The sequence below is a fragment of the Lissotriton helveticus genome, chromosome 6, assembly GCF_964261635.1.
Source record: "Lissotriton helveticus chromosome 6, aLisHel1.1, whole genome shotgun sequence".
Classification (NCBI taxonomy): Eukaryota; Metazoa; Chordata; class Amphibia; order Caudata; family Salamandridae; genus Lissotriton; species Lissotriton helveticus.
Window position 1 is genome coordinate 396540563 of NC_136067.1, and position 9988 is coordinate 396550550.

Sequence of the window (9988 nt, forward strand, 5' to 3'; positions counted from 1 at the left end):
TCCATTCACTATTATTTTCCCTTTCACTTTTTCCATATAAATCCACTAACTTAGTCTGATTCTTATAATAAGTGCGTCGACAACACACACAAGTGAAATTTGGCCTCTCACTTGATTTCACCTCAAACGTCGCAATTTCCCTCTGGAAATTATCTGTACTGGAAACCTGTACACTATCTTCCACATTACTCTCTTCTTCTTGGTCAATTTCAACATTCTCCTCTTTACTTCCAAAGTAACAAAACTCAATTTCTTCACATATATTTTTCACATCTATTTCAGAACCATGCAAAAGAGCAGCGCATAATTGTTTTAGCATAATTGCTGGACTCTTAGCATAATACAACATTCTAACTAATTTCCTCACTTTGTTATGATGCACTGCTAGCATCCTGAAATGATGAAAAACACTCTGGCATACTCTCCTGGAAAGACAAGCCAGTGAATGACCATGCAAACCTATCACTTCTCTCACTCTGCAAGGATCTAATTCTTGCAACAACTTCATTTTCTGCTTCAAACTTTTCTTACTAAATGACCGTATAAAATCACAAAGCAAATTGATGGAATCCTGTCGTACACTGCAAATACTACTACACTTCCAGGTGTACACAGGACCCTTAGGACGTCTCCCTAAAACCTCATTACCTAACACCTCTTCTATCTCTGTTCTCACAAGTTTTTCTTTTTCAACTGGACAACCATCTTTCACTTCATAAGCTCGACCACTGGTGTCAACTGCATGCACCAAATCATTATCCTGGAAATAACTCTCCTCATTAAAAAATGCCTCAGAGCTTGAACTATGCATCCATTCTCCAGAAAAAACTTCACAAAAATTACTACGATTAACTATTCTCTTCCATCTACTATTTCTTTTGAAATCATAAATTACCTTGTTTAGCTTCCTAATTCTATTGATTGTCAAAATAAATAACTTACGTTTAATTTCAAAGGCCTGATCAATAACTTTCTCAACTATTTTTTTTCTCTTATAAAAAACCACTTTCTGCTGACCTTTCTTAATATTTTTTAACAAATTCCCAATTATCCTGTTGCGGAACATTCGTTTACGAATATCCCTAAACTGTTGTTTCCTTCTACTTTCATGCATAGAGTTATCTCTTACTCTAGCAGTAACATTTCTCATTGGCCTTTCCTTACCATTTGAATTCGGTCTCCTTTTCTGGAGTGAAACATTTTCTGTAGTAATATTTTTTTTACTACACATATTTCTTATGACTGTTTTTCGACTCTTACCCGGTGCTTTCTTGGTGACTTGACAAATCTTTTTGTTAGAGGACTGCTGCAATATTCCATGCTCCTGCTGTCTTTGACGTTTTCCAGCCTTTCTTACTCTTTCTTTGCTAGGCATCCTAAAATCTTGAAATAATGTGCAGTTGAATCTGTGGTAAAATATAATAAAAAATGTTATTAACCACTATTACCCAACAGTAAATTAATAACAGTCATCAAAAACTTAACACACTACTTAAGTATATAATATACTGAAGCCTATCTTCAATTTTTCACTGAACAGGACTCATCTCTTCTTAACCTTGGATAAACCTCACCTACTCTGTGTCCCCTGCACATAATTAAATGTAAAGGGGCAGATTTATATTAACTAGCACATCCCCAGGGATGCACCAGTTAACGTGCACCGCTGCTCTGCCACCCACGGTGTGCCGCATTTACAATCAGATAGGACAAAGCTACATCAAAACCCTGCGCCTGCTTGAAGCAGGCATAGATCTTGACGCAGGTAGGCTGAAAGCTAAAGCAACAACTAAGTGTCGTGTGCAGAAGTTACAAAAAAGGAAAAATGGCGTTTAAACCAGTAATGAGACCATGCTAACGTAATACAGAGTAAAAATATCCAGGATCTACATCAGTTTGGGGTTCACGAACCTGGCAGGTACAAGGCACTGAGGCTTTCCACCGTGCATGTCTCATCCCAAAACATATGTTGTTTGTGAATGAAACAATTTCCCAGACCAAATGCTTTGGATTGGCTACTTCTAAAAAATTAAACACCCCTACTATCCCGGAGTTAGAGGAATACGATGGTTGGAGTAATTTTACTCGTTGTCTATTAAAGATTTACAGGCCCTACTCCGTAATTCTTCCTTTAACATTTCCAGTATAAATCCAAAAGGTTGACTGCTTTGGCAACGTGCCTTATCCACGGTTTAATAACGCTGCCTTTTGCTTTATATAAGTTTTCAAATTGTATGAAATATATACCAATAGGTCGTTATTAACCTTTAGGTAGTGGTTTTCTTCATCAAGTCTGGTCGCTTCCATACACATACAGATTTTCAAAGATGATCAAGAACTTTATCTGAATGGAGAGGAATGCACTGAGACGCCAGATCATTCACTAATGTGTAGGCACAGACAGTTACACGGTTCATGCAACAAACACCGACCAAATATGGCTTGCGTGTTGCAAGGCACGCCAGTTCCTGCTATCATCCCCACGTTCAAGTTCTTGGAAAATGGTAGTTATTTGATGCTCAATAATGAAGATTGTTCTGGGTTAATTAAAAGTATTCATTTTATCGTAACAGTAAATGAACGGGTTATTTGCTGCAGAAATGTTCTATTTCCTCCCACACATGAACATAGGGAGTTTTCAATCTGGCCACAAATACCAACCTTGGGAGCACATTTCAACAGCATGGCAAGAATAAGAGCTCTTTTGTCTCAGAGAGAGGTGGCCTTGAGTTCGGCCCGTGAAACTTTCGTGCTTCACATAGCGAACACCCGTACAGAGGTGCAGACCCTTTTAAATACAGATTCGACTTTGCATTTCAGCAAGATTACCCATTCATTTCCATGCAGCAGGAGGCCCATAGGAATGAAGGTGCAATTTGCGATTAGCAATTACCTCATCGCAAATTACGAATTTTTCCGACGGTGCAGGGGTATCTCAAGAACACCCTGCTGCACCCCTGAAAAAAAAATTTGGGGTCATATGGCGCACATAAATTTTGAAAACATTCCTTTACCTCAAAAACGATTTTCAACTCATAATTTGAAAACACTGCACATGGGGAAATGACTTAAAATGTCCTTAAGACACATAAAAGCATTTTTTGATTGCCTTTGCAGCATGTTTCAGTCACCTTTAACATGCCTATGTAACGGAAACATTCAAAATCTAAATTTGCCATGCACAGGTGGGAGCATATTTACAAGCAATTTGCTCCACAGACAAACTTCTTACATTGAAATGGGAAAGACTCTCAATTACCTTATAAAGAAGCAGACACCATTATGTCCTTCTCATCAATATTAAAACCATTGCTTTTTCTCAAAAACGATTTACAAGTCATAATTTGAAAACACTCCACAGCTCCTATGCACATAAAAGCCCTGTCAGTACTAATACTTCACATTTTCTCCAATTACAATTTCTCAAACAAACAAAATCTATTTGTGAAACACTTGAGACAAAGCAACATTTGAAAAACACAACTTTCTTCATAATTTTCTCCTTAAAGCACACTATTTTCTATCTAAATTAAAGAAATTTTTTCTCACCTTAGCAAGTACTTTGAGTTTCAAAACAGTCTCAGAAACACACCAATTTGTCTTCAGCAGAGCAAAAGGTATGCACTCCAGAGTCTGCAGCTATCAAAAGCACAGAAATGCTGTAATTCCTCACACAGATCTCTCATGTCACCCAATCAAAACTCTTCCCTCACTTTTTTTCAAAGCAAAACCCTTCCCCCCTCTGCCCCCTCTCTGCTTTTTCTGCATAGCAACCACCTCTTGCAAGACCTCTCACACAACAATGTTGCAATTGAACTCTGAACTCTCAGTGCACCTGCATATCCAAAGCATTCTTTCATTTAATGATTTTTTCTTCGCCACTCAAAATACATCTTTCAACGAACTCATCCATGCACACTAACTTTCTGTTTTCAGCAATCAAAATCCACCAATCACTCTTACTGCTTCATTAACACAGAAACTCCTCAGTTTTTTTCATTTTACACTCTCATTTTTTCAACTGCCATTTCATTGCCACACTTCATCTGACTGCAGGAGAACCTTCTCTCGCCATGTTTTCTGTCTGGATTGTTGGACATAGCTACATCTATTGGGCTCAAAGGTACGCTGAAAACAGGAATTTACCTAACCTCAATTTACAAGATGTGGAAATTAAGTGGTTTGGCCACAGAGGATTAAAATGTCACCAATTGATACCATTGGTGAAAACCTTTATGCATTTGCCAAAACCTGACCTGTTAATTGTGCACTGTGGAGGTAATGATTTGGGCACTTTGACTGGGGTAGGTCTGGAAATGCTTTTAAAGGACACCTTTGAGCAATTGATGGCACTTTTTCCTCAGACTGCCTTGGTATATTCAAATATATGCCAAAGACAGAAATGGAGGTGGTCGAACCAATTTTGTCCACAAATTGAGAAATCGAGGAAGCATGTAAACAAATCTGTTTCAGCTTACATGAGAGACCATGGAATGGGCTCCCTGTACAACAATAACTTGCGTTACTACATGCAAGATATCTACAGAGGAGATGGAGTTCACTTCTCAGATGAGGGCAACAGAGTTTTCACTCTGAATTTAAGAATGTGCATTGGTACCTACTTATAAGTACCTAAATGTACCATAAACCCAAAAGCTCTTCTCAGAGCTACCCTACATCTGATCACTCACAATTATTATTGTACTCTAACTTTTTTCACTAATTTTCAAGAAAGTACGCTCCCCAGAACGCTTCCCGGTTCGCGAACCGAGCGCACTCCACGCAAAAAAACTAAAAAAACGGTATATATTTTTTTGCCCTGCGAGAACCTTTCAAAGCCTCCACATCAAACCTAGGGGGTCAGGGACGATCTACTATGCCCCCTTATGGTCATTTGCCCCTTCGCTTTGGCCTCCTCTTGTCTCTCGATCCTACCGAGAGACAAGATGGCGGCCGCTACGGACTGTTTGGAATGTTTACAGACGCCGAAAAACCAATCAGCTTCGCAAACCTCCGTAACGCGAAAAGTACGCGAAGCGGAGCGCTGTTACAGATATATATCTTTTTTTGAACGTTAATTTCTCAAAATCCACTGGAGCACATATATTGAGACCTAGCAAAGGCACATCGGGCTACCAGTCCCTACAATTTTGCCAAGTTTCGTGCAAATCCATTCAGCCGTTCGATTATTATTATTATTTATTTTTTTGCCCCGCGGGGCCCTTTTAAAACCTCCACATCAAACCTAGGGGGTCAGCGAGGATCTACTATTCCCCCTTATGGTCATTTGCCCCTTCGCTTTCGCCTCCTCTTGTCTCTCGATCCTACCGAGAGACAAGATGGCGGCCGCTACGGACTGTTTGGAATGTTGACAGACGCCGGAGAACCAATCAGCTTCGCTTCACAAAGCTCCGTTGCGCGAAAAGTCCGCGAACCAGACCGCTGCCTGGTCCGCGCTTACAGATATATATCTTTTTTTAAATGTTAATTTCTCAAAATCCACTGGAGCACATATATTGAGACCTACAAAAGGCACATCGGGCTACCAGTCCCTACAATTTTGCCAAGTTTCGTGCAAATCCATTCAGCCGTTCGGGCTAAAAGTGAGGCCAACCGCCCTATGGAAATTAACATGGGAAAAACGCGTTTTGGGACCCCCCTTTTTTCTCGGCCCCCCCTTGACGAACCCCCCCCAAATTATCAAAGGCTGCTCAGAAACAAAATGTGCCATTTTCCTGAAAATTTCAGCCAATTCCGTCCACAAACGGCAAAGTTATTAGACATAGAATTTTCAAAAAACCCATAGAGAAAAAATCCTAACTATATATACCTACTGGCGACCGCCAGTAGGTAATATATATATATATATATATATATATAAGCAAATTCATAATCAGCGCCCTCTCAGGAACCAAACCACAAGGAATAAGATACAAAAAGGATTTATTTTGTCATAAATCTAAACTTCAGGATGAAATAAATCCTTTTTGCATCGGATTCCTTGTGGTTTGGTTCCTGAGAGTGTGCTGAATATGAATTTGCTTTCATGCACAATTACCCGTGGCTCCGCAGGTTTGTGCGCCACCTCCCACATATTTCCGGGTACCCAGAAGGAGTGCGTGCCTTTTTGAATATATATATATATATATATATGTATATATATATATATATAACAGCAAACGTCCCTTCGCAAGGAGGAGCAGCTTGTCAGCTGGTGCCGGCGATGAGACAAGGACCAGGCTCGTGTATTATTTTATGGCAAGTAAATAATAACGCCGCACTCTTCTCGGATGGATTTCAACACGATTTATTCCAGCTCTAAAATACTTCCTTCACCTACGCGTTTCGAACACAAGTGTTACAAGTCCGTTTTTAGTTTCAAATATTTATACTCTACACTCCACTTAGACAATTATGAGGCATTGTGGGTGAGATAATTACCACTTGGCTAAATTAAGCCATTATCGATGTCTTTCAGCAAGCGGTCAGCCAAATTCAATGTTTTTATGGTGATTGCTTAAGCGCCTTATCGATTGTTTGTGCGCGGTCTTTACGGGCTAAGTGCCAGTTTACCGTATTTTTTGGGACGCTTGGTGTACATTTAAATGTACCCTGCGGATATTGATTATTAGCTAAGTGCTATTGATAACATTTTGAATTATGGCTTACTGGTTTGTTAAGGACATAGATACTAATATTCGCGGTTCAAGATAATTAGCAGTTTTAACGAAAAGCATTTGTTACATTCAATTCAATATTATTCTAACACAAATATATATATGACAATTTGAAAATAATGGAACAAGTGAGCCTGCAAGTTTACACTGTGTCGACAAAGAGAATATTTCTCGCATGTTAGGTTTTATATTGTGCTTTTCATATATATATAGTTATTATCACTGTAAATTAAATTTACTTTCATGATAAATTCATATATATCAAATATTGTATATGATAGCAGATTTGGTTAGTATACAGTTTTTCATTATCTCTCATTAGGTGTTTATTGACAAAATGGGCATCATTCATACTGTTTTTCTGATGTAATTGTTCATATTGACGATTATTTACAGGTGTACATACAGTTCTTCGTCTCCGTTCAATCCATTCGGTACTTTGGTCTTAAATTTGATTATAAGCTTTGACTCTAAGCGTCTTAGTTATGCAGACGATTTCCTCCCCTTTCATGTTCTGGCACCATTGCAATCCCTGAGTATTTCACATTTTGCCATGTTTTGTTCTTATGTGTCATCATGTGTTTAGCTATAGCATAGGTTTGATCTTTATTTTGTATAGCTCTGATGTGCTCTAACATCCGTTTTTTAAGAGCACTAATAGTTGATCCTATTTAGCGTTTGCCACAGTCACATTCAAACAAATAGACAACATAATGTGATTCACAGGTGATCTTGGTTTTGATTTCAAAGACTTGTCCTTCTTGTAAAGATTTTAAATTTCTTCCAACCTTACATGCTTTGCATGACATGCATTTAGTAAATCCTTTTTATCTTTTTTGTCGCCAAGTTTCCTCTTTTTATCAATAAAGTGGCGTTTGACAAAGGTGTCTCCAAGGGATGGGGCTTTTCTATATGAAATTAAAGGTGCATCGCCAATCATTTTGCCAATGTCCGGATCCTTTTTCAGCACACTCCAATATTTTGTCACAATTTTCCTTATTTGTACACTCTCTTTGGAGTATGTTAGGATGAGACGTGGTTTATCCTCTAATTTTTTCACTTTTTCTTTGTTATTATCAATTAGAGTTTCTGTTCTTGTCTTTCTTCTTGCTCTTTGTGCTACTCGATTTATAGTTTGTAATTTGTATCCTCTCTTAATGAAGCGTTGTTTGGTTTCTTCAAATTTATTTTCCATTTCCATGGATTCTGAATAATTACGCTTCATTCGTAGGAATTCTCCGTACGGTACATTTTGCTTTAAAGAGACAGGATGGAAACTAGTTCCATGAAGGATACTGTTAGTGGATGTCTTTTTTCGAAACAAAGTTGTATGTATCTTGTCATTTTTTATGTATATTTTGGTATCCAGAAAGTCTATTTCCTTATCCTGAATGTTAAACGTGAATTGCAGGCCCACTTCATTGTTATTCAGTATAGCAATATAGTGGAGTAATTGTTGTTTTGAGCCTTTCCACAATAAAAACAGATCGTCAATAAATCTTAACCATAACACCACATTGGTGGTGTATGGATCGTTTTCTTCTCTCCAAGCTATGTGTTTCTCCCACCATCCCATGGTGAGATTAGCATAGCTTGGAGAGAAGGAAACTCCCATAGCAGTTCCGCGTTTCTGTGAGTAGACCATGTTGTTCAAGAGGAACACATTGTTTGTTAAACATATTCTAATCATTTCTAGAATCATGTTTGTGTGGTTCAGTTCCCCTATCGGACGTTGTTTTAGGAAGTATGCGACTGCTTGTAAGCCAAGTTCATGGTCGATTGACGTATAAAGCAAAACCACATCGATTGTTGCTAGTAGATATGTGGGTTGCCATTCTGTTTCCATAAGGATGCGGAGAAAGTCTCCAGTGTCTTTTATGAAGGAGTTCAATGTTGGTACAATTGGTGCTAAGAAGAAGTCTACATACGAGGCTATGTTCTCGATTAGTGAACCGCAACTAGAGATTATCGGGCGTGCTGGAGGCTTGTTCAAGGTTTTATGAACTTTCGGCAGAAAGTAAATCGTTGGTGTAGTCGGGTTTTGAACCATCAAAAAGTTTTTTTCTTCTTGATTGAGCAGACCTTGTTCATGCCATTGCGTTATTCGTTGGTGTATTAGTCTTGTCATCTCCAACATAGGATTGCCTTTTAGTTTTATATAATTAGTTGACGGTTTGCTTCTTCTATATAGTCTTGTTTGTTAAGGATCTCGATGTTTCCACCCTTGTCGGCCGGCTTGATTTCAATTAGGAGGTTTTCTTTTAAAGATTTAAGTGCTTGACGTTCTATCCAGGACAAATTTTCCTTTTTGTTGTTAATATTATTTTTCATATTGTCAAGGTCCGCATATATCAAATCTTGAAATGCATCAATTCGATTGCCTGGACAAAATTTTGATTGATTTTTGAAAGTTGTTTTAGGATGTATATTGTGTGGGACTTCCATGCCCCTAAGTAGTTGTGTGTCCGTTATTTCAAGTTCGTCCTCATCATGTACTAGTTCGTACGCTGTTCTCAAGCTTGGTATTTCCGAAATGGTATATCCTTTTTGTGAGATAATATCACTTCTCACTGGTTCTTCAACAGTTCGCATCGGTGTTTTGGCAAAGAATTTTTTTAACTTTAATTTACGAATATACTTGTATATGTCAATTTTTGTTTCCACCCCATCATGATGTTTTTCGGGACTGAAAGTAAGACCTTTATTCAACAATCTTTGTTCTGTTTCTGATAGCGTGTAGTTGGATAAATTGATTATCAGATTTGGTACTGGGTCATTTAGTTGTTCAATGATCCTTTTCTTGTTAGAGTCCGATTGCGCAGTGGATATCTTGGAGTGTTTTGCTCTTCTGGTTTTGCGCCTGGGTTTACGTTTGTATATTGACCTCGACCCCGACCACCAGGTCTTCCTCTGCCCCAACCTCTCCCTCTGGGTTTTGGGGTCTGTTGATCCAGATATAACAGTTCCATTTCCTCTAAAAAAGAAAACTTTTTTGATGCTGATGTTTTCTCCGCTCGTGTTCTCTGTTCTCCTTCACTAGTATCGGATTCTGTTTTGCTGGCTCCTGGTAGTGTTCCTTTCGCTTTTAGTTGTTTAGCAGTGCCTTGTTGTTTCAAGGCGTCTAATCTTTTTGCAAATGTAAAGATAGCCCCATTTGCATAATCAAACTCATCCCTTCTAAATTTCCGTTGTTTTCTCTCCTCTATTTCATTTTCATGTTTGTCCAAGTTGTTTTCCATTATTGCCCTTAGTTTTTTTGCTTCCTCATCTCCCTCTTGTGAGGCCTTGATTTGTTGTTCCATATCCTCTAT